Source organism: Carlito syrichta, unplaced genomic scaffold (assembly GCF_000164805.1).
Source record: "Carlito syrichta isolate Samal-C Ts95f unplaced genomic scaffold, Tarsius_syrichta-2.0.1 Scaffold288787, whole genome shotgun sequence".
NCBI classification, from domain to species: Eukaryota; Metazoa; Chordata; class Mammalia; order Primates; family Tarsiidae; genus Carlito; species Carlito syrichta.
Genome location: NW_007232883.1, coordinates 115246 through 142829, shown reverse-complemented (window position 1 = coordinate 142829; position 27584 = coordinate 115246). Strand labels below are relative to the sequence as shown.

At 40.7% G+C, this 27584-nt stretch overlaps 2 pseudogenes; both read left to right on the top strand.

Annotated features, from left to right (window-relative positions):
• The window catches only part of LOC103255967, a 317052-nt pseudogene that overhangs the window by 263849 nt on the left and 25619 nt on the right, over positions 1-27584 (top strand).
• Positions 10979-11573, top strand: LOC103255965 (annotated as a pseudogene).

Here is a 27584-nt window from a genome sequence, read left to right as displayed (position 1 = left end):
GTGTTTTGTGTCTGCCAGGTACTGAGTAAATGTGCACTAACTGAATGAATGAATGAATGTCTCTGTTGAGGAATAGACTCAACCTTAGCATGGATAGTTGAAGCAATAGGCTCAAGGACATCTCTGGTTCCAGGGCACTGGGGGACTTCATTGTCCTTCTTAGCTGAGGGAAGTAGTGGAGCCCTGGGCCCCATTTTCAGTCTCCCCGGCCTGTTTCCCAAGTGTCTTCCATTATTTGGGCTTTAGTTCACTCACACCCCAAAAAGAAGAGAAACCAGATGGTTTCTGAAGTCCTTTGTAGTGCTTTTTTTGATTCTATTTTGATAAAGCCCCTTAGGAAATAAAGCTACAGTGTGAATAATGAAAATAAAAAAGAACATTTTATGTGAAAGTGCTCTGAGTACTTCCTGTTTACACTCCTAAGAATAATTCTATTTCCATCCACAAGAAATTGGGCTATTCTGACTTTCTGCTTCATAAACTCAAACTGCGCAGCTTTTTCTTCAAGTTTCAAGAGACAATTTAAGTGTAAGGAACACAATATTTGACTTATTAACTTATGGTTAACTTTCCCTTTCTTGTGTATAAATGTTACTTATGTGCCATTGTATTAAAATTCACAATCAGTAAAATATCCATGTTCAGTTTTCAAACATTTTTGTTAGATTTTTTTTTTGCTCTATTTTAAAGATGGGGGTATAATTCAGGGTTAGGTATACAAATGTTCATTATGAAGGTACAGTTGTTGATGAGGTATGCCCCTCCTCCCCTGCAGTTTCCCTCAACTGCCAATCCTACCCCCCTTCCCCTGGTAGTTTCTCACTACTAACAATCCCTTTCTTATAGTATTATAATAATTGTTCAAGATCTGCTTATGAGTTAGAACATATGGTACTCTGTTCTTTGTTTCTGTGATAGATCACTGAGTATGATAGACCCTAAATCCACCCAAGTTGCTCTGAAGTCCATATGTTTGTCCTTCTTTATGGCTGTATAATATTCCTTTGTGGGCGGGCTTGGTGGCTCAGCCTGTAATCCCAGAGCTTTGGGAGGCCAAGGTGAGTGGATTGCCTGAGCCTACGGGTTTGAGACCCACCTGGGAAACTTGGCGAGACCTCATCTATACAATAAATCAAAAATTAGCGGGGCATGGTAGCGCATGCCTGTAGTTCCAGCTACTTGGAAGGCTGAGACGGAAGGATTGCCGGAGCCCAGCAGGTCGAGGCTGCAGTGGCTGGAGTGCACTGTACTACAGTCTGGGTGACAGAGTGAGACCCCAACTCAAAAAAAAAAAATCCATTGTGTGTATGTACCACATTTTTTTATCCAGTCCAGCTTCGATGGGCAGCATGGTTGGTTCCATGTTTTTGCTATTGTGAATAAAGCTGCAACAAACATGTATATGCAGGTGTCTTTTTGGTAGAATGACTTGAGATTCTCTGGGTATATTCCCAATAGAGGAATTACTTGGTCATATGGAAGGCCAATTTCTAGTTCTTTCAGAATTGCCACACTGTCTTCCAAAGAGATTGCACTAGTTTGCATACCCACCAGCAGTGTAGAAACGTTCCTTTTTCTCCACATCCTGGCCAGTATCTGTTGTTGTTTATTTTATTAATGATGGCCATTCTTACTGGGGTTAGGTGGTATCTCATTGTGGCTTTGATTTGCATTTCTCAAAAGATGAGTGAGGCTGAATACTCTTTCACATGTCTGTTGGCTGCCTGTATATCGTCTTTTGAGAAGTATCTATTCATGTCTTTTGCCCACTTTTTAATGGGACTGTTTTTTTTTTCCCTCTTTTGGCTCGTTTGAGTTCTTTGTAGATCCTAGATGTTAGGCCTTTGTCAGATATACTGTTGGCAATTTTTTTCCCCATTCTGTGGGCTGTTTCCCTGCTCTCTTGATAGTTTGTTTTGCAAACTTGTCAAAACTTTTTATAGCAAAGATGGAGAGTCACAGTTTGCCACTTTTCTAACAATTTTTTAGTAAAAAGTATGTTTGTGATTGTGGTGATTTTTCAGACTAAACCGGAAGTCACTTTTGTTGTTGCCTCTTATTTTTTTAAACAGCCTTATTATGACATAATTCACATACAATAAATTGCAAATATTTAAAGCATAAAATCTTATGTTTTGACATATATACACCTGTGAAACCATCACCACAATCCACTTCTATCCAGTGAAATTATTGGTTAAAATGGTAAGAATGTGTTTAAGTTTTTAAGAAATTTAAAATTGCTGAACAATTTCCCAGAGGGTTATGGCATTTTTTTCATTCCCACCAAAAGTATATGAGAACTCCCATTTCTCTGTGTCTTTGCCAACATGTGTTATTTTCTTGTTATACTCATTGTAGTGAGCATGATTGCTATCTCATTTTTTTTATTGTGCTAAAATACACATACTATGAAATTTAACCTTTTAACCATTATAAATGTGCAGTTCAGTGGCATTAAGCACATTCACATTGTTGTGCAACCACCACCTCCATTCATCTTCAGAACACTTTCCATCTTGCAAAACTGAAACTCTGTGCCCACTAAACAATAACTGCCTATTCCCTACTCCCCAAGCCTCTGGAAACCTCCATTCTACTTTCTGTCTGTATGAGTTTGAAGACTTTAGATACCTCCTGCAAGTGGAATCATACAGTATTAACCTTTTGGTGCCTGGCTTGTTTCATGTAGCACAGTGTCCTCAAGGTTCATCCATGTTGTTGTGTGTGCCAAAGTTTCCTTCCTTTTTGAGGCTGAATAATAGTCCATTGTATAGATATATCACACTTTGTTTATCTGTTCATCTGTCAAGAGATACTTGGCTTTCTCCCACCTTTTGCCTATTTTGAATGATGCTGTAGTGAACACGGTTCTACAAATATATCTTCAAGACCTTGTTTTCAGTTCCTTGCTGGACAATATAGTTTCATTGTGATTTAAACTTATGTTGTCCTGCAAACTAATGATGACTGGCATTTTTTCATGTGTGTATTATTTTCCATTTGTGTCTCTTCTTTGGTAAAGTGTCTGTTCAAATATATTGCTAATTTTGGTGTGTTTGCTTCTTAATGTTGACTTTTCAGAGTTCTTTATATGTTCTAGATACGAGTCCTTTGTAAGACAGATGCTTTGCCAATATCTTCTTCCAGGTTGTGACTTGTCTGCTTAATTCTTTAAACAGGGTCTTTTGAGAACTTTTGCATTTTCGTGGTGTTTGATTAATCAACTTATTTTTTCATGTATGGTGCTTTTGGTGTTGTATCTGAGCCATTGTTGTTTAACCTACGGTAACAGATTTTCTACTATGTTTTGTTTTCCTTCATATACTTTATAGAGTTTTTGGTTTTACATTTAGGTCTATGATCCTTTTTGAGTTAACTTTTGTATATACTGTGAGGTATACAAATTCTTTTTATTTACTTATTTTTTTTGGTGTGGGGGAGGTGTATGGACCACCAGTTGTTCCAGGAGAATTTGCAGGAAATGCTTATTTTTGCCACTGAGTTGCCTTTGCATCTTTGTAAAATAATCTGTTGTCTATATATACGTGAGTTTATTTCCAAACTCGGATTAGTCTATATTTATACCAGTACCACACTGTTTCATTACTATAGTTTTAAAATGAGTATTAAAAACAGGTAGCATTATTTTTCTATATTTGTTCTTTCAGTGTTGTTATTTTGTTTTGTTTTGATTTTCAGCATTGCTTTGCCTATTCTAGGGTCCTTGCATTTCTGTATGAATTTTAGAATCAGTGTGTTAACTCCTACAAATACCTTGCTATGATTTTGTTGGATTGCTTTGAATCTATAGAACAATTGGGGAGAATTAACGTTTTGACATTAGTCAGTCTTACAGTCATGAGCAAGGTATATCTCCATTTATTTAGCCTTTAAAAAATTTCCACAACACTTATTGTTTTCAGTGTGCAAGTCTTTTACATGTTTTGTCAAATTTGTTTCTAAGTATTTTATATATTTGATGTTGTAAATGTTATTTTAAAAAGTTCTGATTTCTGATCATCCACTGGTATTATGTAGAAATAGAATAGATTAAGTGTATATTGATCCTATATCCTACAGCCTTGCTAAACTTATTAGTTCTATTAGTTTTCTTGTAGATCACATCAAATTTGTTATGTAGTTAAATAAATACAAGTTTTCTTCATCCTTTAATCTGTATGTCTTTTCCTTTTTCTGTTGCCTTATTGCATTTGTTACACCCTCCAGTGAAATGCATTGGTTATTTACCACCAGTAAAAGGTTTACTAGAAATGATAAGAGTGATAGCTTGTGTTGTTTCTAATCTTAGTCAGGAAGCACTAAGACTTTCACCATTAAGTATGATGTGTGTCTGTATGTGTTTTACATGTTCTTTTTCAGCTTGAGGAACTGCCCATTTTATTTCTGGTTTGCAGAAAGTTTTTATTATGATTAGATGTTGGGTTTTTCAAATGCCTTTGCAGTGTCTATAATAGTGAATTATGTCGATTGTTTGTCAAATGTTAAACAATCCTTGCATTCTTGATTAAATACCATGTGGTCATGATGTACTATTACCTTTTTAATATGTTATTAGATTATATTTCATAACATTTTATTAAGATATCTTACAGCTGTGTTTATAAGGGATATTGTTCTGTAGTTTCCCTTTCTTTTAATGTCTGTGTCTAATTTTCATATTAGGGTAAATATGGCCTCACAGAATGAGTTTGGAATATTTTCTCTTACTCAATTTTTTTGAAATAATTTGTATAGAATTACTATAATTTCATACTTACAAGTTTGGTACAATTCATCAATAAAGACTGGTACATCTGAAGTTTTCCTAATGGGAAGGTTTTTTTTTATTACAATTTCAATTTCTTGAATATTAACAAAGGTATTCTTGTTATCACTTGTTGGATTAACTTTGATAGTTAGTTTCTTCAAAAGAATGTGTTCATTTTATGTATAGCTGCATTTTTTTCACATAAAATAGCTCATATAATTTTATTATCCTTCTGATATCTGTGTAATCTGAAGTACTGCCATCTTTCTCTTTCCTGCTGTTGATAATTTGTGTCTTCTCAGTTTTTTTTTTCTTTTCCCTAATCAGTCTGGATAGAGGTTTATTAAATCTATTCATCTTCTGAAAGAAGCTACCTTTGATTTCATTGATTGTTCTCTATTGGTATTTTGATTTTTATTTTGTAACTTCTCCTTTGATTTTATTGTTTTCTTTCTTCTGCTTACTTTACTTGTTTCCTTCTCCTTTTTCCAGTTTTTTAAGATGGAAGCTGAAGTCATTGATATGATACTTTTCTAATATAGATGTTTAATGTTATAAATTTTCACCTTGGGGATACTTTGTCTCAATCCTCCAAATTTTGATATATTGTGTTTTCATTAAATTCAGAAAAAAGTATTTTCTATTTCCCTTTTGATTTCTTCTTTGATCTAAAGGTTATTTAGAAATGTGTTGTTTATCTTCCAATTATTTGGGCATCATCCAAAAATCTTTCTGTTATTAGCATCTATTTTAGTTCCATGTGGCCAAATACTTACTTTGCATGACTTAAATCCTTATGCCATCCCCTGAGGTCTCATGGGCTCTGCCCCTTCCTGTTTGACCACATCTACTGTTCACCTTGTCCTCAGTCCAGGCTTTTCACTGCTCTTTGGGCCTTCTAAGCACTACTGCCCGAGGCTCTTTTTTGGCTGTTGTCCTGTCTCTGGAGCTCCTCCCACCACATCAGCACATGACTGACTGCTCCTTTTCTCAGGTTCTGCTTAGCATCACTTTATCAGAGGCTGTCTGACCACTCTATAGTAGGAGGCCCGTACTCCTCTTCTAGTTTTCTCCATACCAATTTCTACCTTGTAGAGTGTATGGATATGTGTTTGTTGTCTCTCTCCCTCATCGAGAGTGAAAGACCCTGGGCACAGAGTCCTCAATGTGTTCACTGATATATGCCCAGGGCTGAAACAGTGCTTTCATGCAGTAAGTGTTTAATGTACATTGAGTGAATGAGTGGATTATGTCCATTGGGCCCTGCAGGCTGCTCTAAATTTAGGCCAGATTGGTCCTTCTCTGCAAACACAGAAGCCATTTTCTCCCCTCTTGCTTTCCATAGAGTTTGCCTGACAACTGCAAAGAAAGTGGCTTCCATTGTGTAGAATAATGAGAAATAACCATGTTTTTTAAAGCTGCTTATTAAGAGCTCTTTCATTTAATGAAAAACATTCTTTGGTTTTCTTAAGATCCAATTGTAATGCAGATTTGGCAATGTACAACTGGTCTCTCTCTTTATTTAACAGCCCATCTGGGTTGTTCTCAAGGAAACCATATTCTAAATGGAATTCTTTAAAGATGCTTAGTGTTTTTTTAAATCAGGCCATTAGACAGCTGGATTGTGACTTTGTTCTTTGTAGTCTAACTTTGTTAAATGTTTTATTGATCTAATGCTGTGTAAATTTCTCCAGAAAGACACAAGACTCTGTAACCATCGATTTATCATTGTTTTTATTATTGTTTTTTTTTTTTTTTTTAGTAAGAGTCTCACTGCCGGGCTTGGTGGCTCAGCCTGTAATCCCGCACCTTTGGGAGGCTGAGGTGAGTGGATTGCCTGAGCCCGCGGGTTCGAGACCCGCCTGGGCAGCAAGACCTCATCTCTACAATAAATCAAAAAATCAGCTGGGCGTGGTAGCGCATGCCTGTAACTCTGGCTACTTGGAAGGCTGAGGCGGAAGGATCGCCGGAGCCAAGCAGGTCGAGGCTGCGGTGGCCGGGAGCGGCCACTGCACTCCAGTTTGGGCGACAGAGTGAGACTCCAACTAAAAAAAAAAAAAAAGAGTCTCACTCTGTTACCAGACTGGAGTACAGTGGCATGGTCTCAGCTCACTGCAGCCCTGACCTCCTTGACTCAAGCAATCCTCCTGTCTCAGCCTCCCAAGTAGCTAGGACGTCAGGCATGTGCTATCACACCCAGCTAAATTTTTATTTTTTATAGAGATGAGGTCTCACTATGTTGCCTAGGCTGGTCTTGAACTCCTGGTTTCAAGCAATCTGTCCACCTTGGCTTTCCAAAATGCTTGGGTTTTAGGCATGAACCACTGCACCCAGCCTCAATGTTATTTGGAATGTTGGAATCAGCATCCAAACCTCAAATCTACTGTTCATATAATAATGGAATCTTCAATGTGCCTGGTGTTTTTTGTGTGTTGTATGACAGAAAGTTTTTCTTCAAATCAGTAAGAGAGGTTCGGTAAGACTTCTATAATTTTAAAAAATTCCTGACCAACACAATTGAAAGCAAGGAGGAGGGCAGGAGGATCATTTGCTCTCTTCTCTAAGGACATCTTTAGTTTCCTGAAGTTCTTCTCTCAGAATAATACCCTCCTTCGGTGTAAAGGTTCCTTTAAGTCACCGTTGTACAGACAATTTAAAAATAAAAACAAAACTGAGAATAAAGTTACATTATATTTAAAAACACCCTCTTCTATTGTAGAATTTGTTTGTACCTTTGGGAAGAAAGTATCACCAAAAACTGGGTGTTCATCATTCCACACAGACGCTGGCATCAGGACCAGGCTACTAGACCAGGGAGGAAAGATGGCTGTCCTCAGCTTGTCCCTTCCTCTTACTCCACACTCTCCTTTCTGATCCTACCTCCTATATTAAAAGACATTTGTGTCTTTTTTTCTTAACGTGACTAATCAACAATTTAAACCAAAATGTTTAACTTTTGCTTTCCAATGCTTGCCATAACACTGGTGTGACGCTTGCAGCCTTCCCACCCTCTGCTGTGTGCCCACATGCCCTTCCTGGTCCTGATGCCAGGCTGTATCTCAATATTTTCCTGCACAGCCTGCATACCCACATGCCCCTTCTGGTCCCAGATAAATCGCTTACCTTTCCAGTAGTGCCTGCAGAGATGGTTGTGGAGAACCTGAGGGATGAGCCAGAAAATGGAGTGATTTTAGGGGACTCTTGAGGACTCTGAAGTCTAATGTCTGAGCCTCAGATATACCATTGACCCACCTGAACTGACTAGACCCTGAAAGTTCATCTGTAGAGGCAGCCCTTTGGATCAAAGCATTTCTACTCACAAAGCACAGTTTTTCATGGGCAGGGTGGTAAGCTTCATTAAGGGAAGGCAGAGTAAAAGTAGCAGCACAGTGGCTCACAGTGACTCCTGTAAGTATTTGTTGAGTGACTCAAGGGAAATGATGATATAACTAACAATCATTGCTGTTGAGTGTGAGTTGGATCATTCCCCTTATTACTTCCTGTGAGATTGGGAGATTCTTCTCCATCCGCTGGATGAAAATGCCCGATTCTCAAAGAGGGTGGATAGAGTGTTCAGGGCCCAGGGGCTTGAGCATGGACAGAAATTGCAGGAGCAGTAGGGCAGGGGTGTTGGGAGCCAGCCTCCAAGGCTGGCTCCCAACACAGGGGAAACCTCACATGAAGAAAAGAGGACTCATGGAAACCAAATCTGCATTACTGGCCTTTGCTTGCTGCAGAGTTGTCCCTGCAAGTGGGCACTAATGGCTGTTGCTCCCAAGGTGGGGCCGGGAAGTGTGAGACTGAGGTGGGAAGGACAGTGCTCTAATGATGATGGCTTTGCTGGTAAGGCTCTGCCCTGTTACAAATGATGGGGAACCCTCACTGGAGCATCTGCCCTCCTGGCTCTCTGCTAAGTGCATGCATGTGCTGTTTCCTGCAGGTCTCCTGGCACCTTGTGGCCCAGGCAAGGATGCTAGTGCTCTCCCTGTACAGAGACTTGTTCAGGGCCCCTTTGGTAGCAAGAGGCAGGGCTGCCTCTGCCCCATATCCAAGCCTTTACCATCACATTGTGCCTTCTCTCACAAATGTCTTGGAAGCACATCTGTGGAAAATTAATTGGCATGGATGTTCCAACAAATATGACAGCCAGTGCACCTGTTTCTCAGCCCCAGAGCAGACCTGTGAGTCAGCAGAACTTGTGGTCCTGTTAGGATCATTGACAGCTGAGCAGGTTCTTTATCTCTTCTGGGAGTGCATCAGGAGACTAGGGATAGTATCCAAGCATTGAAGACTGAAGAATTCAGTTAAGATGCTGCAGAAGGCACAAGAAGAATTTGGAACTGCTAGTGACTTCTTTTTCTTAAATAGGCAAATGCAAATGATTTAAGTGCACTCTACTAAGTTACAGATTTTACAAGCCCCACATGAAATGGCCTGTAATTTGTAGAGATTCTTCTTTTCACACAGACAGCAATGCAAATGGAGACCTATTGCTGAGTGTGGCCATGAGAGGATGCAGCTTCAGAGTCCACGTGGAGAGTAGATATTACTCAGCCTTGGATGCCACCAGGAGGGACCCACCCCTGGGAGCTCTGCTTCCAACAGCTCATCCTGCTCTCAGGTCCTGGAAAATTGACCTGATCCATGTTTTTAAGAGATCCCTAATACTATGGAGAAAGAAGGAGATGGTTGTTGAAGAGCCAATGCTGGTCTGGAGAGAACAGCTGAGGTGAGGGTGAAGGGAGCATTTACTGATGAGAGCCAACTCACATGCTGATGTGGCAACTGGGCTGTTTCAGTACAGATATGATAGAAGCACACCTGAGCTGCAAATAAGAGGAAGCAGGGGAGGCTTTGGTAGGGCTTCTGCTCGACAAAGAAATGGGCACGCTTCCTTCGGGCATCTCCAGGAATTTTTTCATTTCTTGTCAAGTCAACTCCACAATTGATCTTCCTCTGCTGTCTACATTCTTTGAGGTAGAGGAGCAATGCTGCAGCTGCTTGTGTAAGATAGTATCGCGGCTGGCCAACTCCTTTTGAGAACTGCTGTCATCACTGGTGCCAGCTGGTGTTCAAGTCTTAGCTTTGTAGTTAATTCCTAAGGTAGGAAAAGCACAGGGAGAAAGACTGGCAGGAGGAAAAAAAGAAATACAGAACCACTTTTATATAAACTCACAAGCATGTAGACTGTGTGTAAACAAGAGGCCAAGCCTTTTGTCCAATGATGGCAGTTCCTGACTATCTCACTGGGGAATCAGTGAGTTGGGCAGGGAGGGAAAGAGACTCTAAGCTTATGGGCTGAGAAATTAGGTCAACCGCTATGCCATTTGTTGAGACAGAAAACCTCTGGGTGGGAGACAGGATTGGGGAGAAGATTTCATGGCTTAAAAATTAGGGCAAAAAGAAAGACACAAAAACATGTCCAAAATAGTTGCAGTGAAAAGTCCCAGTCAACTCTGAACAATATCTATGTAACATCCGTGCTCTACTATATGAAATAATGCTCAGCCCTACCTGCAGTACAGCAGTCAGAAGCTATGGAAATGTGTTCATTTAAACTCATTTCACCTGGAGTGAGGGCTTTTCCAGGTACTGGTAGTCCAGAGGGCGGTGACAGAGTCATGCAGTAAGGGTAAGGTACAGACACCCCCAGAACAGAACGAACATTAACCACTTGGTGGTTAACAAACTGGAAGTCATGTCCCTGTGCAGTGTTTCCCATGCCACAGGAAGGGTCTGCTCTGCTCTTTTCTCAATCTGATATCCAAAAGATGGGGAAAAGTGTTTTCTACCTATACAAGCTGAAAATAACCAGAAATACCTTTTTGCTGAGGAGGAAGAATGCATTTATATTTTCATGAATCCTCCAAAACATGATCTTTTACATGCATGTTCTCAGTAAACACAGGCATTTAACAAGAGTATAGTCTTTCCACAAGAATGGATTCTTGGGGGCCAAGCAGGCGCTGGAATCAGCAAGCACCATCTGGGTGACTGGTGTGCAGCACCCGTCTGGCACTCCCAGAAGCTGCGTGTTGGCCCTGCCCCCACCCGGGCACCCACGGACAGGCATCGTCATGATTTCTCGGTAGCTGAGACCGAGGGAAGGACAGCCGACCTGTTTTGTAGCTGGATCCCCAGGGAAGAGAAGTTCTAAAGCAGAAACAAGGCACCGTTTCCACTTGGGACACTTATTTGCAGCTGGAAATGGGAAGTGGACTCTCAGACTGACATCTGTTCTGTCCCACCTACCTTCATTTCAGTCTTCCCATATCATTATTCTGGGTTTGGACTGTGCTGGAAAGACAACCGTCTTATACAGGCTGCAGTTCAATGAGTTTGTAAGTACCATACCTACCAAAGGATTTAACATGGAGAAAATTAAGGTAACTTTGGGAAATTCTAAAACAGTCACTTTTTACTTCTGGGATGTAGGCGGTCAGGAGAAATTAAGACCGTGGTGGAAGTCATACACGTATGGAATTATGTTTGTTGTGGACTCTGTTGACATCGAAAGGATGGCAGAAGCCAAAACTGAACTTGATAAAATAATGAGGATATCAGAAAATCAAGGAGTCCCTGTACTGATAGTTGCTAATAAATAAGGTTTGAAGAGTTCATTGTCCCTCTCAGAAATTGATAAGTTGTTGGCAATGGGGGAATAGAGCTCATCAACTCCTTGGTGTTTGCAGCTCATCTGTACAATCATAGGAGATGGAATGAAGGAAGGACTTGAGAAGCTACATGATAGATCATTAAAAGAAGAAAAATGTTGTGACAACAGAAAAAGAAAAAAAAATGACTATTGATACCCTTAGTATTTGTGTGGAGCAGGTTTTTTCTCTGGTCTGAATTTTGGCAAATGGAAGGGTGTCTACAACCTGGTTTTCCTGTCTGCCCTCCTGGATGCTATTAAAACTTTGTTTTGTTGAATAATCAGATACCCAGCTCTGTTGCCTTGTGGAAGTTGAGTAAATGCAGTGCTTCTGAAAGTGGTCTCTTCTCCCTACCCCACAAGTATTTTGGTACTACCATTTTGGGAAACCAAGCGAGGATAGCAAATTGACCAGAACACAGCTGTGGAAATTTGACCTGAAGTTAGTGAAGTAAAATTTTGAAGAGTGTCTGCCTAGTGTTTTGTGCTCATATCTTTTGGCAGGAACCCTTTGTAAGAAAGGATTTGAATGTGAAGATAAGATAATAATGAATAGAAATGTTGAGGTGGAACAATATATATGCAGTTATATTGATTACATTGGTTCAACCAGCCCTTTTTTGATGTAAGGGACGAAAAGGAAGTGTTTACTTTTAAAGTTTTGGTCGACTAATTTTTGACATTTTCTGGAGTCAAATAATTTAATGCTATAGCTTACTAGACAATGTTAATTATGTTGGTCTACCTTTAATAAAAATAAGATATTGGGGATATATTCAAGTGCATGGATTAGTTTTCCTGACAAAGCATGTTTTGGTGTGTAGGTTTACTTTTTAGAAATTGCTGTGCACATTTCTACACAGGTTTAAAACAATTTTTTTGAGGAATTAGGAGTATTATAGAAATAGTTGTCAGAAGCACTTTTGCTTGAAGAACCTAAAATTCACTTGGCTGTCATATAGTAAATATGGGCATGTAGACTAATCATAAATATACATTGGATACATATAAGTATTTATGAAGAAAGCAATTGATGATTCAAGAGGTTGCAGTTATGCAGAGTCTCTAAAATATTCCAGTTATAAGGCATTTTTTATATTAATATTTATTGGCTGAAAACAGATATGATTTTTCTCATATATTTTTGTAGTGTATTTGGCAGAGCTTTATAAACAACACTTGATGTGCTGTGGAATGAAAATGTGAAAGAAATCCTATATGTAGTCAGGCTCGGTGGCTCAGCCTGTAATCCCGCGCCTTGGGAGGCTGAGGTGAGTGGATTGCCTGAGCCCGTGGGTTCAAGACCCGCCTGGGCAACTTGGTGAGACCTCATCTCTACAAAAAAAAAAAAATTAGCCGGGTGTGGTAGCTCACGCCTGTAGTTCCAGCTACTTGGAAGGCTGAGGCGGAAGGATCGCCACAGCCCAGCAGTTCGAGGCTGCGGTGGCCGGGAGCGGCCACTGTATTCCAGTCTGGGCGACAGAGTGAGACTCCAACTCAAAAAAAAAAAGAAATCCTATATGTGTTCTGAGCTTTAATTTTTTTGTTTACACACCAAACAGTGTTACTTAGGCTGTCCAGCCCTTTTATAGAGAGGAAGAAGTAATAGTACTGCGGATAAGAATTATGGAAAATGAAGGGGAAAGTAGCAAAGCTGTTGAATGAAAGTTCTCTGGTGCTGTTTACATTGGAATAAAAAAATCCCTAATACACACACACACACACACACACACATACATACATGAATGAACTCTTGAGAGCATGTCATTTTTAAATGCAGTCTCTACACCTGGGATCCCCAGCCCCCAGGATGCAGACTGGAACCTGTACATGGCCTGTTCGAAACCTGGCTGCACAGTAGGTGGTCAGCATTGGGTGCTCTCATTTACCACCTGTGCTCTGCCTCCTGACAGATCAGCAACAGCATTAGGTGCTCATAGAAGTGTAAAAACTATTGCTAACCGTGACTGCGAGGAATCTAGGTTGCACACACCTTATGAGAATCAAATGCTACCATTGAGCTACATAATAAGTATAATGCACTTGAATCATCCCCCACTCCCCAGTCCATGAAAAAATTGCCTTCCACAAAACCATTCCCTGATGCCAAAAAGATTGGAAATCACTACTCTATGCCATCATTTGGAAGTGAGGGTTTCTGTTTCAATGTGTGAATGTTGTCTTTAGCCATACCACGCTGAACTCACCTGATCTCATCAATGTATATATGTGTATATTTCCCTTTTAAATTGTTGTCTCTATAACACACTGCCTTTATCTAAGATAAGAGTGATATAGGTGGCTGCCATGCTTTTCAGCATCTGCATACTTTTACCTACTGGAAACTTTAGTCAATGCTCTGTAGGTTTCAGCACAGCAGCAGTATAAATACCAACAATATGTGTTGCTATAATACTGCCTATTTATAGATAGACCCCAACTCATTTGAAGTTGTTGCCTAAACAAAGTAGGGAAGACCATGTGTAAAAATTTGCCTCTAAATTTCCACCTCCATCCCCCAGTCATCCTAGACTGAACACAGCAAGTCCAGTGGAGACCAAGAGCCCCCCCTCCCCCACGTGGACCTCCCTCATGCAGCACACGTGTTGCCCTGCATCTCATGGCACATGAGCTGCACCCCCACTGCTATCTGTGCCTAGCCATGACCCACCCCAGGGTGCATATGGTCTCCCTCGGGATGCACAATGACTGCTGGGTTCTCCTTGGTTTTCAGAGGGATCTTGACGCAGAGCTTCTGGTTCGGTAACAGGCAAGTTCTTGGTGCTTTCAGTGCACACAGCTTTTCTCCCCCTCCTGTGTACAGGCTCTTTGAAGACCTGACTTTCTAAGCAAAGATCTTTTTCCACTGGGAAAGATTTTCTCTAGGAAGCCTGCAAAGTCCTGACTCTTGCCCCTGACCCCACCCTGACAACACACAGTCCTTTCATTTGGCTTCTGATAAATTCCCAGGCCCACTTGGTGCATGTACATCTGCCTCACCTCCAGTCACAGCCACTTCTGAGTTCTTTGACCAGGAAGTCTCCAGCCACAGAAAGTCACTGGGCACCTGGACCTGGGATGCTTGCCAGCTCACTCACCCTTGACTACTCAGCTCTGTTAGAAAACTGTCCTATATAAACCTAGTGCTGCTTTTACCTGCCTTTGCAGTATTTAGGACGCTGGGGACAGCTGTGGGCTGTACAGCATGCTATGTATTTCTAGGACTTTTAGCTAAAGGTTTCTGGGATTTTTTTTCCTTTTCTAAATGAATGGATTGTATAGTCCACTGAGCTCTGAGGTACAGCCCTGCTGGGACTACGGCTGGGCTGGGTCTTTCCTTGTCATCTCATTCAATCCTGACGTCAGCCATGCAAAGTAGATGACCATATGAATCCACAAAGACACACTTGACACATTGTAGGCCACCCTGAAAGAAGCCAGAAAACTGAGAGTTAAAGGTTAAGTAAGGTGCAGACAATCAAACAAGAGGCATAAACAGAAGTGAGGGCCCAACCCAACTTGTTTTACTTCCCCAGGCCACCCTCAAAGCACCCTCTGGGAAAGCCCTGTCTAAGAAAAATTGCGTCAGAGTTGGGGGAGTGAAGGGACACCACTGTACTGTCAGTAACCTGATCTCCAGGGCCAGAGCAAACTGTGGAAGCTCCTGGAGTCACACATGGGAGTGGGAGCATGGTGGATGGCTGAAGAACTTGGTGCTAGAGGCGAGTTTCTGCTCTTAAAGCCTAGGATTCCACCTACAGAGGATAAAGCAAGGACTCCAAACAAAGCTTCAGAGCTGAAAAATCCCGTGGGAGTTAATTCTGTAAAAAAAATACAGCACCTGAAGAATCACTGTCTTGTTTTAAGAACCAAGTCCTGAACTTCTTGACAGCAGAAAATTTCCAAGATTCATCTGAAATTATTTTTGTTAATGGTGGAAGATCATTTTTACGAGATCTTCTTTTGTTATGTTGGCTCATCGTTTTCACTAGGTGGGCATTTTAAACATTTCCAGAGAATGCAGATAACATTATTGCCTTCAGCTTCTAGTAATAAATTACCACTCACAAGCAGCCACATACCTAGTTTGTTATCAACTTCATGTTTTTCAAACCTAGTTGAGCTACACATGTGATACATTTCTAGACTAATTGAAAAGAAGTCCTGCAGTATAAGATGCCAGCTCTGAGCGGCACAGCTGCAGTGATCTGTGACTGCATTAGGCACTCTATTAGTTCCATCACAGTGCTGCTTCATTCAAGGCTGTTGGATAAACAAGATAAATCAGCATCGTCAGCGACCATTAACACAGGACTTTCCGTTCTGTAAACAGCCTGGAGAGTGATTGGTCCTACAGGCACCAGGATAGCTGAGCGCCCTAACTGCTGCTCCTCTGAAAGTCATCTGGGCGCCAGCATGTGGCCACAGACCCATCTGTGACTTCTGAGCAAGGGTTGTGAGCCCACACTGGGCACCACTCTTCCATCCTGCCCCATTCCAGCCCTACGAACAATCCTCCTACCTGTGCTCTTTGTCTCCAGTCAACAGAACTCAGCCACATTGTATTGGGACATAGGACTCGTAGACAGTTTAGGCCCTTTCCTCCGCCTGCAGGAGCTTCCATCCTCACAGAGGGGGACAAGCAGACACTGCAGCCACAGATCAGTGTGGTGGGTGTTGCAATTGGAGTGTGCATGGGGTCGTGGGGACAGGCCAGTAAAAACCCAAAGCTCCCAACTCAACTGGCTGCACATCTAGGGAGGGTGTAGGTACAAGGATGATGGACATGGCTGCGCTGCTGTAGGTGCACGTGTGGGAGGATGTGGGCTCAGGGATGGAGGACATGGCAGTGATGGGGCATTGGCTCACACGGGAGCCCATGAGGGCTGTGCAGACTCACTGATGCAAGATGCTTCACCTGAAAGCAAAACACTAGATGTTTTTAGCCATAAAACCCAGTTAGATTTCCACTGCCATGTAATGGAAGGCAGAGGACACAGAAAGTAGGTTGGCCAAGCAGACCAGTTGTGAGACTGGTTCTGGCCCGTCGCATGTGCTGTAAGTCTTAGTGACTGAAAGCCCCTAGCAGGTAGGGTGTTTATTACACTTCTTCTCATTATCAATATCTGGCTCTATGACTGTCGAATGAGCCCTCAGTACAGGCTGAGGAAATGCATGGACTTAGCATGAATACTTTCCGTTACGGGCACGAAGCCAGGAGAAGTTGAGACATCCAACTCTGGGCTCCCCCCCTCATGAGCCTATCAGACAGAAACAGAGTCATGGGAAAGGGAGACATCATGGATTGGAGAACTTTCAGATTAGGAGGTTTACTTCACATACCCATGAAATATTTGCAGATGTTTCTTCATTTAGGGGGAAAAAATGGAGGCGTAGAGGAATCCTTAGCTTTCGCTTTTCTGTGTGCTTCAGAACATCCTCTGGTATTTCTGTTACTCTGCTCAGGAGGCCCTCTGCTGGGTTGCCTCCTGAGTGACTGCATCTTTCCTGTTTCTACTCTTTATCCACGTTATTAAGAATACATTTGAAAATTTTATATTGAATGTCTCAACTACTCCTGGCTTTGTGCCTGTGACAGAAAGTACTCATGCTAATTCCATGCATTTCCTCAGTCTGTATTGAGGGCTCATTCAACAGTCAGAGTCGGAACTACAGGCATGTGCTACCAAGCCCAGCTGGTTTTTGAATTATTGTAGAGACGAGGTCTTGCCAAGTTGCCCAGGTGGGTCTCGAACCCACGGGCTCAGGCAGTCCACTCGCCTCAGCCTCCCAAAGTGCTGGGATTGCAGGCTGAGCCACTGAACCCGGCAATTGTATATTTTAATATGCATGCAATAAAAGGCAATCTTCTGCTATAGAATTCTATGAATCTTGAAGAATCCATAGCTACATATCTATCACCACATTCAAGACTTCAACAGTGTTTTCACCTGAAGAAGAAATTCTATATACTCTTTTTCCCTGTCCCTCCTCCCTCAGCCACTCCTGGACCCAGGATCTGTTCTCCACACCTCAGTTTTTCCTTTTCTAGAATGTCATATGGATAGAGTCATGGCCTCTGAGTCTGGTTTCTTTTATTTACCAAAATGCACTTATGATTTAGCCATGCTGTTGCAGATATCAGTAGTTTGTTCCTTTTTATTGCTCTGATTAACAGTTTATTTAATCTGTTCATCATTAAAAAACTTGTTTGGTTTCCCCTCCCACCTAATTTTGGATATTTGGGGCATGTACTCAAGTACATGTTTTCATGTGAGCATGCGTTTTGTACATTGTGGAAAGGTCTGTCTTATAACAATTTCTATGAAATGTGAGGATCTGGGACCAAAAGCCCATATTTTAATTCAGTTTTTAAAAATTCAGAGTAATTGAGATATAATTGCATACAGCATATTTCATCCTTGTTAGGTGTATAATTCAATATGTTTGGGAAAATATATACATTTATGTAACCACCACTTCAACTGAGACATAGACTATTTCTATCACCCCACAATTCCCTAGTAACCCTATATATTCAACCTCTTCTCATTTCCATCCCCAATGGCAGAAAAATATTCAATTTTATGTGTATACTACAATGTGTTTACTCAGTCATCCATCAGTAGGCACTTGGATTGCTTCCACCTTTGTCTATTGTGAATAATAGTGCTGTGAACATGGGTGTACAAATATCTGTACAAGCCTCTTCTTTCAATTTATTGTGGTATATAACCAGAATTAGAAATAGTGAATCATATGGTATTTATTGCTTAGTTTTTTTAGGAACTACCACACTGATTTTCATAGTGACTGCACAATATTATATTCCCATTTACAGTGCACAAGAGGGTTCCAATTTTTCTACATCCTCCTCAGTACTTAAGTTTCTTTTTAAAAAATGATAGCCAATCAGATGAGTGTGAAGTTCTATCTCATTCTGGTTTTGATTTGCATTTCCCTAATAATTTGTGATATTGAGCATCTTTTATGTGCTCATTGGCTATTTGCATATCTTCTTTGGAGAAATTACAGAAAAATATTTTGTTGCATAAATATACTAAATTTTGTTTATACATTCATGCATTGGTGGATATTTCAGCTGTTTCTACCTTTTTGCAGTTGTGAAAAATGTTACTGTGAACATATGCATATATGAATTTGTGTACCCATTTTTAGTTCTTGTGTAGACATTCCCAGGAGTGGAATTTCTGCAACTGCTTATTTTTGAAATGCATGTTTTGTTGGATAAGCAATTTTGTGTTGACATATTTTTCTTTCTAGCACTCTAAATGTGTTACCTGTCATCTTCTGACTTGCATAGTCTGACAAGATGTCCTTCTGTAATTCTTTGTTCCTATGAATGTAATGTGGTTGTTTTCTCTGACTGCCTCCAAAATTTCCTTTCTTTCATTTTCAGAAATTTGAATATGGCTTATGTAGGTTTAATTTTGATTTGTTTGCTCTTTTGGCATTTATTATGCTTGATGTTTTCTATGCTTTTTGGATTTGTGGTTTGGGATCATTAGTTTTGGAACATTCTTGACCATTTTTTTCCTGACTAATTTTCTTCTCTCTCTCTCTCTCTCTCTCTCCCCCCCCATCCCTCCTTCTTTCCCTCCCTCCCTCCCTTTAATTTCTTGGATTCCAATTACACATGCTAGATGGTTTAATATTGTTCCACAGTTCTTGGATGCTTTATTATTTTTTCTATTGTTTTTCTAATTTATTAAGATTTATGAGGAATACACTCTGGAAAGAGCTAAGCAAATGGATTTGACTATCATCTAAATTTACTGAACAAGAGACTAAAGGGGATAAGGAAGACAAGAATTGAATGTCTTTTGGATTTTCTTTTTCTAGTTCTCTCTGTTGATCCCAAGTATGTTAAAGCTGACTTCTCCCATATTTTCAAGAAGGAAATGCCTATAGAAATGCCATGATATCTTACTCCTATCACAAAACAAATGAATGGTTGTATAATATGTTGAAGAAATTAGGAATCATGTTACTCTTAAACCTAATGAATACCATTAAATATGTGATCAATATCACTTGTACATAGGAGATTTTGAGAATAATTAAACTTCTATTAAAAGAAAGAACATTTGAGTAATACATCCATCAATAGATAAAAGGATTCATTGTCAAGTTATACATACCAAATAGAAACACGTAGATGATATATACTGTTTTCCCTCCAGCACTACCGTGAGTCTACATCCTTGAATACTAACTACCCTTTATAAATGCTACATGAAGAAAAATCTATCCCTGACTTCATTAGGTCGGGGAGGAGCTGCCAGACTTAGCACTGAAACTTACAATACCCATGGAAGCAGAACCATCCCTGACTCCAATTCTGTCTCCAACTCTCTCTTCATCTCACAAATTTTCCTCATACAGAGATGAGAAAGAACTTGGGTCACTCCCGAGAACCTTGGCCACAAACTCTAGGACTTTCATCTTGCTGGTTTCAACATGACCTCTTGGACCCCACAAGAATGCAAATTGTGCAGGATCACTTGCTGGTACTCTGGGTACTTTTCCTTCATAGAATCTTGGATGATGAACTCCCTGGGCTGCCAAAAGATGAAGTGCTTACTTCCAAAACATGGCCCTGCCAAATTCACCACTTTGCAACCTTCCTCTTCAGTTACACAGTTGCCCTTCTTGAAGAAGATCACACTCAGGGTAAGTATAATGAGACTGGTCTTGGGCACACCCTCTTCAGCACTCAGCATCTCATCATAGGTGAGGCTCAGTTTGATGAAGAGGTCATCGCAGTGGCAGGTGGAGTGTACTTCCTTAATGTCAAGGCCAAAGATGATCTCCCTGTGCTCAGAGACTCTCAGGAAGATCTCTGAGAAGTCATTCTCTTTATCTTTGGTGATCACCTTCAGCATATCAGCCTTTGTAATTGACTCTTTCATTTAATACGTGAGAAGCATGAAATTCACAAGAAAAGCAAAATGTGATCCAGAGCATCTATGGGCACATTCTCGGGATCTTGTGTAACCTGTGAGGTGCTTGGACTATCCTCCTCTTCTTGCATACCAGAGCCCTCATCAGATTTGTTTGATGAGGTGGCTGTGATGGCAATGAACAAGAAGCTGAAACTCTGAAGACCCTCAGAACTACTGGTTGTCTCAGCAGCAGGAGCCTCCTTCGGGTTGCCAGGCATTAGAGGATGGGAGGAAGGGAGAAGTACCTCCTTCAAAGCCTTGGAGAGCTGGAAACTTCCAGGCCCTTGGTCTTACTGTGGGTCTGAGGGTGCTGTTCATGTGTGCATTGTGCCCTCTCCTAACCTTGATTAATGATGACTCTTGTTGGTGGCAGCAGGCAGAAGTGTGTACAGGAGAAAAGGCTATGGAGTATCACAGTCTTGACCCAGCAGCACCTGCAACTCCTCCCTCTGCTGACTGGAGTCCACTCGCCTCAGATCAAGGTCCTCATCTATTTTTTTTTTCTTTGTGTTTCAGTTTAGGTAATTTTTATCAAGTTAACTTCAAGTTCACTAATTACTTTAAGTCTATTAGTGAGCTTGTCAAGGTACTTTTTAATTTTTGTTAATATGGTTTTCATTTCTGGTATTTAATTTGATTTTTAAATACTTTCTATCTATCTCTCCATTTAAAGTATCCATTTGCTTTTGTATATTGTCCACATTTTTCATTCAATTTTTAAACATTAATCTCAGTTATTTAACATTTCGGAAAGTATCATACCTTAGTCTGGTTTCATTGATTGTATTATCTCTTGAGTGAGTGTGTGTGTTTGTGTGTTTCTGACATATTTATGTCTCAAACTTTTTTCTGAAGGGTGGATAGTAGAAACCAAGGCAAATATTCATTTAAGGCCCAGGAGTCCTTTAATGTGGGGGTTTGATTCAATCTAGCCAGGAGTTGACTTGGATTGTGATTTGTTGTTGCTATGGTTATCTTCAGGGCACCATAACCTTCAAATTCCTCTAGGGTTACCTTGTGTTTAGGGTGGGGACTGGTTTGCCTGAGGGATTTTTATCAGTGTATTTTTTATCCTTATTTTTAATTCTTTTCTTTGCATTGATTTTCAAAGAGAGCCTCTCTCTATTTTCTTTTCTTTCTCCCTGAAATTATTATTGTATCCTATTATTTGAACAGGTGCCACACTTGTTCACCTGGTGGGGCTATAGTGGGGTTGTCATTAGCTATTCTGATTGAGCTTCAGCCTCTGGCAGGCTCTGTTTCTGTGAATCTTGGCTGTGTGGGCGTTTAGCTCCTGTCCTTAGGTCCCGTCCTTCCCCATGTTGCTCTTTTCAGTCCAGCCACAATTCTTGTCTCTAGGCCTCTGCTTCAGACTTTGTTTCTGTTTCCTTCCCCTGGCTGCATGGATTTTCAGCAGTGCCTGGGGGTATTCTCCTAGGAATTTTGGTCTTTGGTCCATAAGGGGATCCTGGAGAACAATCCAGGCCTGGTGCGGACCCATTGCTGGACTGGCACCACACAGATGCCTTCTCAGGAATGCATTCTCTTGCCTGTCTTTTCTGTGAGTGTTCAGTAAGGTTAACATTGAGAGGATGCAAGTGAATATGAATTCCTTCTTTCGTTGATGCTTTGGGATTTCTACATGCTCTTGCTAGTTCAGTCTGCCTTTGTCAGTTTGTTAGAAGTTTTTGGCTGAACTTTCAATAGTGGTATATAGCATGTGTTTGCTCAGGTGAGCTGGTGCTCACACCCCATTTTTCCTTGCAGGTGCCCACCCTTCCTTAAATTTTAGGTTAGTTAGTTGGGCCAACACCTCAGCTCAGTAATAGGTTCAAGAAAATCTTTAATTTGCAGAAAGTCTGGACTTTTTTTTACAAGACTGGGAATGATGCTCTTTCCAGCTTTCTTCTAACTGGAAGTCCTGTGTGGGAATTTGAATTATCAAGACAAGAGCCATTGAATCAGTGGTGGTATGGGAAACACATCCCAAACCGACTTGATCCCTTTCTCTTTATCATGCTCCAGCAACTCACCTGCACGTGTGTTTTCCAGGATAACTGTCACGTTCATGCTTTGGGTCCTCAGACATTTATTACACTGGACTCTGGGATAGGTCTATGGGATTAAAGAAGAGTGCTTCTCACTCAGAATGCCCTCCCACCCTGTATCTGAATGCTGGGAACCAGCTCACTGCTCAAGGGTCAGTTTGAACAATGCCTTCTTAATGAAATAGTCCTGGATTATCACAGTGGGGTGTGCCATTTTACTGATCCCATTCAGGCACATGGTTACTCATTCTTCATACTGAGAACACTTTGTGCACGCTTCTGTAATACCATAGACCTATCCCAGAGTCCAGTGTAATAAATGTCTGATAAGTGAGTTCATAAACAAGGACTAGTCAGATCAGTTAAGAATAATCACACACATCATATTGTATCTCCCCTACAAATTTGCAACCTCTATGAATTTATAACCTACTAAAGGCAAGAATTAATCTTATTTGCTTTACACACCCTGAGAGGATAGTAGGCTCTCAAGGTATTTTATTAAATGAGCAAATAAATAAAAGACCTTCAAAGATGTGACACCCAGTGGCACCTTAAGAAGGAGCAGGAGCCAGGCTTGGTGGCTCAGCCTGTAATCCCGCGCCTTTGGGAGGCTGAGGTGAGTGGATTGCCTGAGCCCGCGGGTTCGAGACCCGCCTGGGCAGCGAGACCTCATCTCTACAATAAATCAAAAAAATCAGCTGGGCATGGTAGTTTATGCCTGTAATTCCGGCTACTTGGAAGGCTGAGGCGGAAGGATCGCTGGAGCCCAGCAGGTTGAGGCTGCGGTGGCCGGAAGCGGCCACTGCACTCCAGTCTGGGCGACCGAGTGAGACTCCAACTCAAAAAAAAAAAGAAGGAGCAGGGAGGAAAGGGAATGAACTGGGAGAGAGAAAGATGCTGAATTAGTGGCATGAGGACAATAAAAGTCACCTTCTCTCCAGTGCCCAGCTGCTGAGGCCCCTTCTGACCCTTCAAGATACACATAGCACAGTTCTGCAAGATCAACTTATGTGGTGCGTTCTTTATGAATTAGTTGAAAGAACTGACTATCAGTAAAACAAACAAGCAACAAATGTTTAAAGAATTTATTATTCTTGGAAATAGTACCCTTTATGTGAACTGACACTTTTCCTATGGCTTTTCAATTTTGTAAACAAAATACAAAAGGTATAGTATGTGCCTGTCAATTAAATTTGTGATAGAATTGTCCCTCAATTAACATTAGAAAATACCTTCAGTGCGGTTCTGTTGGGAGACTCCACATTTTTTGCTCTTTGGACAGCTTACTATATTTTGTTACAGAGGCATGTAATCTGGATGATCAAACTTTCCTTTTTTATTTAATTTTATCTCATTGAGCTTATTCCATCTGGGGCTGGGTTCCTCCAGAAACAGACTTTGTAGCTTTAATTACTTTATAACTTCAAGTTAAATATGGGTGTTCTTTTATCAATCTTGCATATTATATACATATGAAAAATTTAAAGGACTGTTAGGATATAAAAAAGGAAAGAAAGGAAGAGAGAGAAAGAGAAAGGTTAGGTTAAATTCCCATTTCTTCTTCAAAATAGAATGTGTGTGACAATAGAACAGAGAATATTGCATGTTTTGCTCCACTTTACAGTGTATCTCCAGCACATGGAATGGTGTCCAGCACATGGTAGATGCTCAACAACATGCATTAAAGGAATCACTTCACTGCTCAGACATCTGCTACCTCACATGTAAAATGAAAGTGTAGACAAGATTATCTTCAAGATTCTTTCTGACTCTTAAATTCTAGACCTTTCTTTAATTTTCATGTAAATATGTAGGCTATCTTTAAGGTTTTCAAAATTGTTTTACTCTCTGGTATGGTACATAAGAAAGTTTGAAGCAGTTATTAAAGATCGTAATGTATACAAAAAGATTTAAGGACTGCAATTTAATTGACTGAGATTTAAAGATTCCAGAGCAGCTCTCATGGAGGCAACTAGTGCAATGCAGAGGAATGCTGAGCCACGCATCGTGCCCTGCACTGCCCAGACTAGTGAACAATACAGTCATAATAGCTAAAGGTGACCCCAAGAAACCAAAGGGCAAAGATGTCTGCTTATGCCTTCTTTGTGCAGATGTGCAGAGAAGAGCATAAGAAGAGAAACCTAGAGGTCCTTGTCAGTTTTGCAGAATTTTCCATGAAGTGCTCTGAGAGGTGAGAGACAATGTCTGGGAAAGAGAAGCTAAGTTTGATGAAATGACAAAGGCAGATAAAGTGTGCTGTGATCAGGAGATGAAGGATTATGGACCAGCAAAGGGAGGCAAGAAAAAAAAGGACCCTACTGCCGTCAGAAGGCCACCATCTGGATTCTTTCTTTTCTGTCAGAATTTCTCCCTAAGATCAATTTCACAAACCCTGGCATCTCTATTGGAGATGTTGCAAAAAAAACCTGGGAGAGATGTGGAATAACTTATGTGATAATGAAAAGCAGGCTTACATCACTATAGCAGTGAAGCTGAAGGAGAAGTATGAGAATGATGTAGTTGATTATAAGATTAAAGGAAAGTTTTATGGTGCAAAGTTTCCTGCTAAAGTTGCCTGGAGAAAGGTAGAAGAGGAAGATGAAGAAGGTGAGGAGGAGGAAGAGCAGGAGGAGGAGGACAAACAAAAAACTGTTTATCTGTCTCCTTGTGAATATCTTACAGTAGGGGAGCACTGTAATTGGTGTGTCTCTATTTGAGAGATGTTCTTTGTTCTCATTAGGCCTAATTGCAAAATTTGATCACAGTCATCTTGTAGTCTCACAAAGTGCCCTAGCTTTGAGGCAAGCAGAAAACAGTTAACATAATGGCAAGTTTAAATCCTTCCCTAACAATAATTACTTTAAATGTAAATGAATTAAACTCTGTAATCAAAGGATATAAAGTGGCTTGAATGGATTAAAAAATAAAAAAGGAAGATCCAGCAATGTGCTTTCTCCAAAGGACTCACTTTAAAGTTAAGGGCACACATTGGCTGAAAGTAGAGGAATGAAGAAAGCTACTCCAGTCAGGTAGCAACCAAATGGGAATGGTGGCAGCTATGATTACATTAGACAAAGTAGACTTTAAGCTGAAACCTGCCACAAGAGACAAAGAATGACACTGTATAATGATAAAAGGGCTGCTGGGCTCGGTGGCTCAGCCTGTAATCCCACGCCTTTGGGAGGCTGAGGTGAGTGGATTGCCTGAGCCTGCGGGTTCGAGACCCGCCTGGGCAGCGAGACCTCATCTCTACAATAAACCAAAAAATCAGACGGGCGTGGCAGCGCATGCCTGTAATTCTGGCTACTTGGAAGGCTGAGGCGGAAGGATCGCCGGAGCCCAGCAGGCGAGGCTGCCGTGACCGGGAGCGGCCACTGCACTCCAGTCTGGGTGACAGAGTGAGACTCCAACTCAAAAAAAAAAAAAAAGGATAAAAGGGCCAATCTACCAAGAATATGTAACAATTAAAAGTATATGTGCACTCATCGTCAGAGTACCTAAAACAAACAATGACAGAACTGAAGGGAGACACTGATAGCAATACAATAATAGTGGAAAACTATAATAGACCATTTTCAATAATCCAAACAGAAACTAAGCAAAGAAACAGTGAACTTGAGCAATACGGTAGACCAAATAAACCTAACAGACATATATACAGATCATTCAACTCAACAACAGCAAAGACACATTCTCAAGTGCTCATAGAACATTTGTCAAGATAGATCACATATTAGATCACAAACAAATTTTAACAAGTTGAAGAAAATTGGAATCATACAAAATATCTTTTCTGACCACAAAGTTATGCAACTAGAAATCAATTCTGACATTTTAAGTATTAAAGGAAACCCGAGAACTTCAGTGCCTAGCAGTACTAGTGAATTTCTACCTCAGCTCTGTAGATAAATTTATTTGAGCCTTCACCTTCTCTTCCATAATAAAGGGTTAATGCTATAAACAATATCCAGTTTCTTGCAAAAATTCCATACAAGAGGCATAAAAAACTCATAGCACAGTGCTTAGAGTATAATAGTACTTGAGTGACATTCTTGCCTGTTTTCTTCCTATTATCCTCCTTCAATGAGTCTAACTTAGCACTTTCTGCCAACGTAGAAGCTCTTGAGTCTCCGTTCTCTGTCTCTGCAACTGACCTCTTCCATGCAAGAACAGATTCTCTGGTTTCTCACCTTCTTACCTGCTTGCTTAGATACTCTGTGGAAGAGTATCTTGATGAAGGCTCTGGAAAATTTCCAGCAACTTTCCTTCTCTCCTACTACAACATGACTTCTGACATGAACACATCTTTCTACAAGATACACAATTTTAAAACTATGTAAGCACAGCAATAAGTTTTAAGAACAGATGTGCAAAGACACTGCTTTTGTGCCTTTTGCTAGTCAAAGTATGTGTCCAAACATAGTGACCATTTTAAAATCAAGTCAACCCAAAACCTCCTGAAAGTTACCTCACCAAACACAAGGACTTCTACATGGGACTTCCCCTCCGCCTTTTTTTTTTTTTTGAGTTGGAGTCTAACTCTCTTGCCCAGACTGGAGTGCAGTGGCATGCTCCCAGCCATGGCAGCCTCGACCTACTAGGCTGTGGTAATCCTTCCACCTCAGCCTTCCAAATAGCTGGAACTACAGGCGCGCACTACCACACCTGGTTAGTTTTTGATTTATAGTAGAGACGAGGTCTTGCCTAGTTGTCCAGGTGAGTCTTGAACCTGCCAGCTCAGGCAATCCATTCGCCTCAGCCCCCCAAAGTGCTGGGATTACAGGCTGAGTCACCAAGCATGGTGGGACTATCCATTCTTTTCTTTTTCTTTTGTGTGATCATATTCTTCTGCTGCATATGTACTGGTTTAGAACACAGAAAAATGTATACTGCCTAGTGAGAACTCTCCAGAACATAGTGTTGTAAAAATGGAAAGAAAAATTATTTGAATTTTTAATTTCCCAGTAGACTTCCATGGTTTCAGATTCAGCAAATGGTTTGATGCAAAAAACTAGTTAACTGATGTAATTATGTATCCATGTCACTATAAGTATAGTATGTTTGAATTTTTTAAACAAAGAAATCTGAATTTTAAAACAGGATCAATTTAATGAGGATTATCTGTGCTTAAAGTTTTCCTC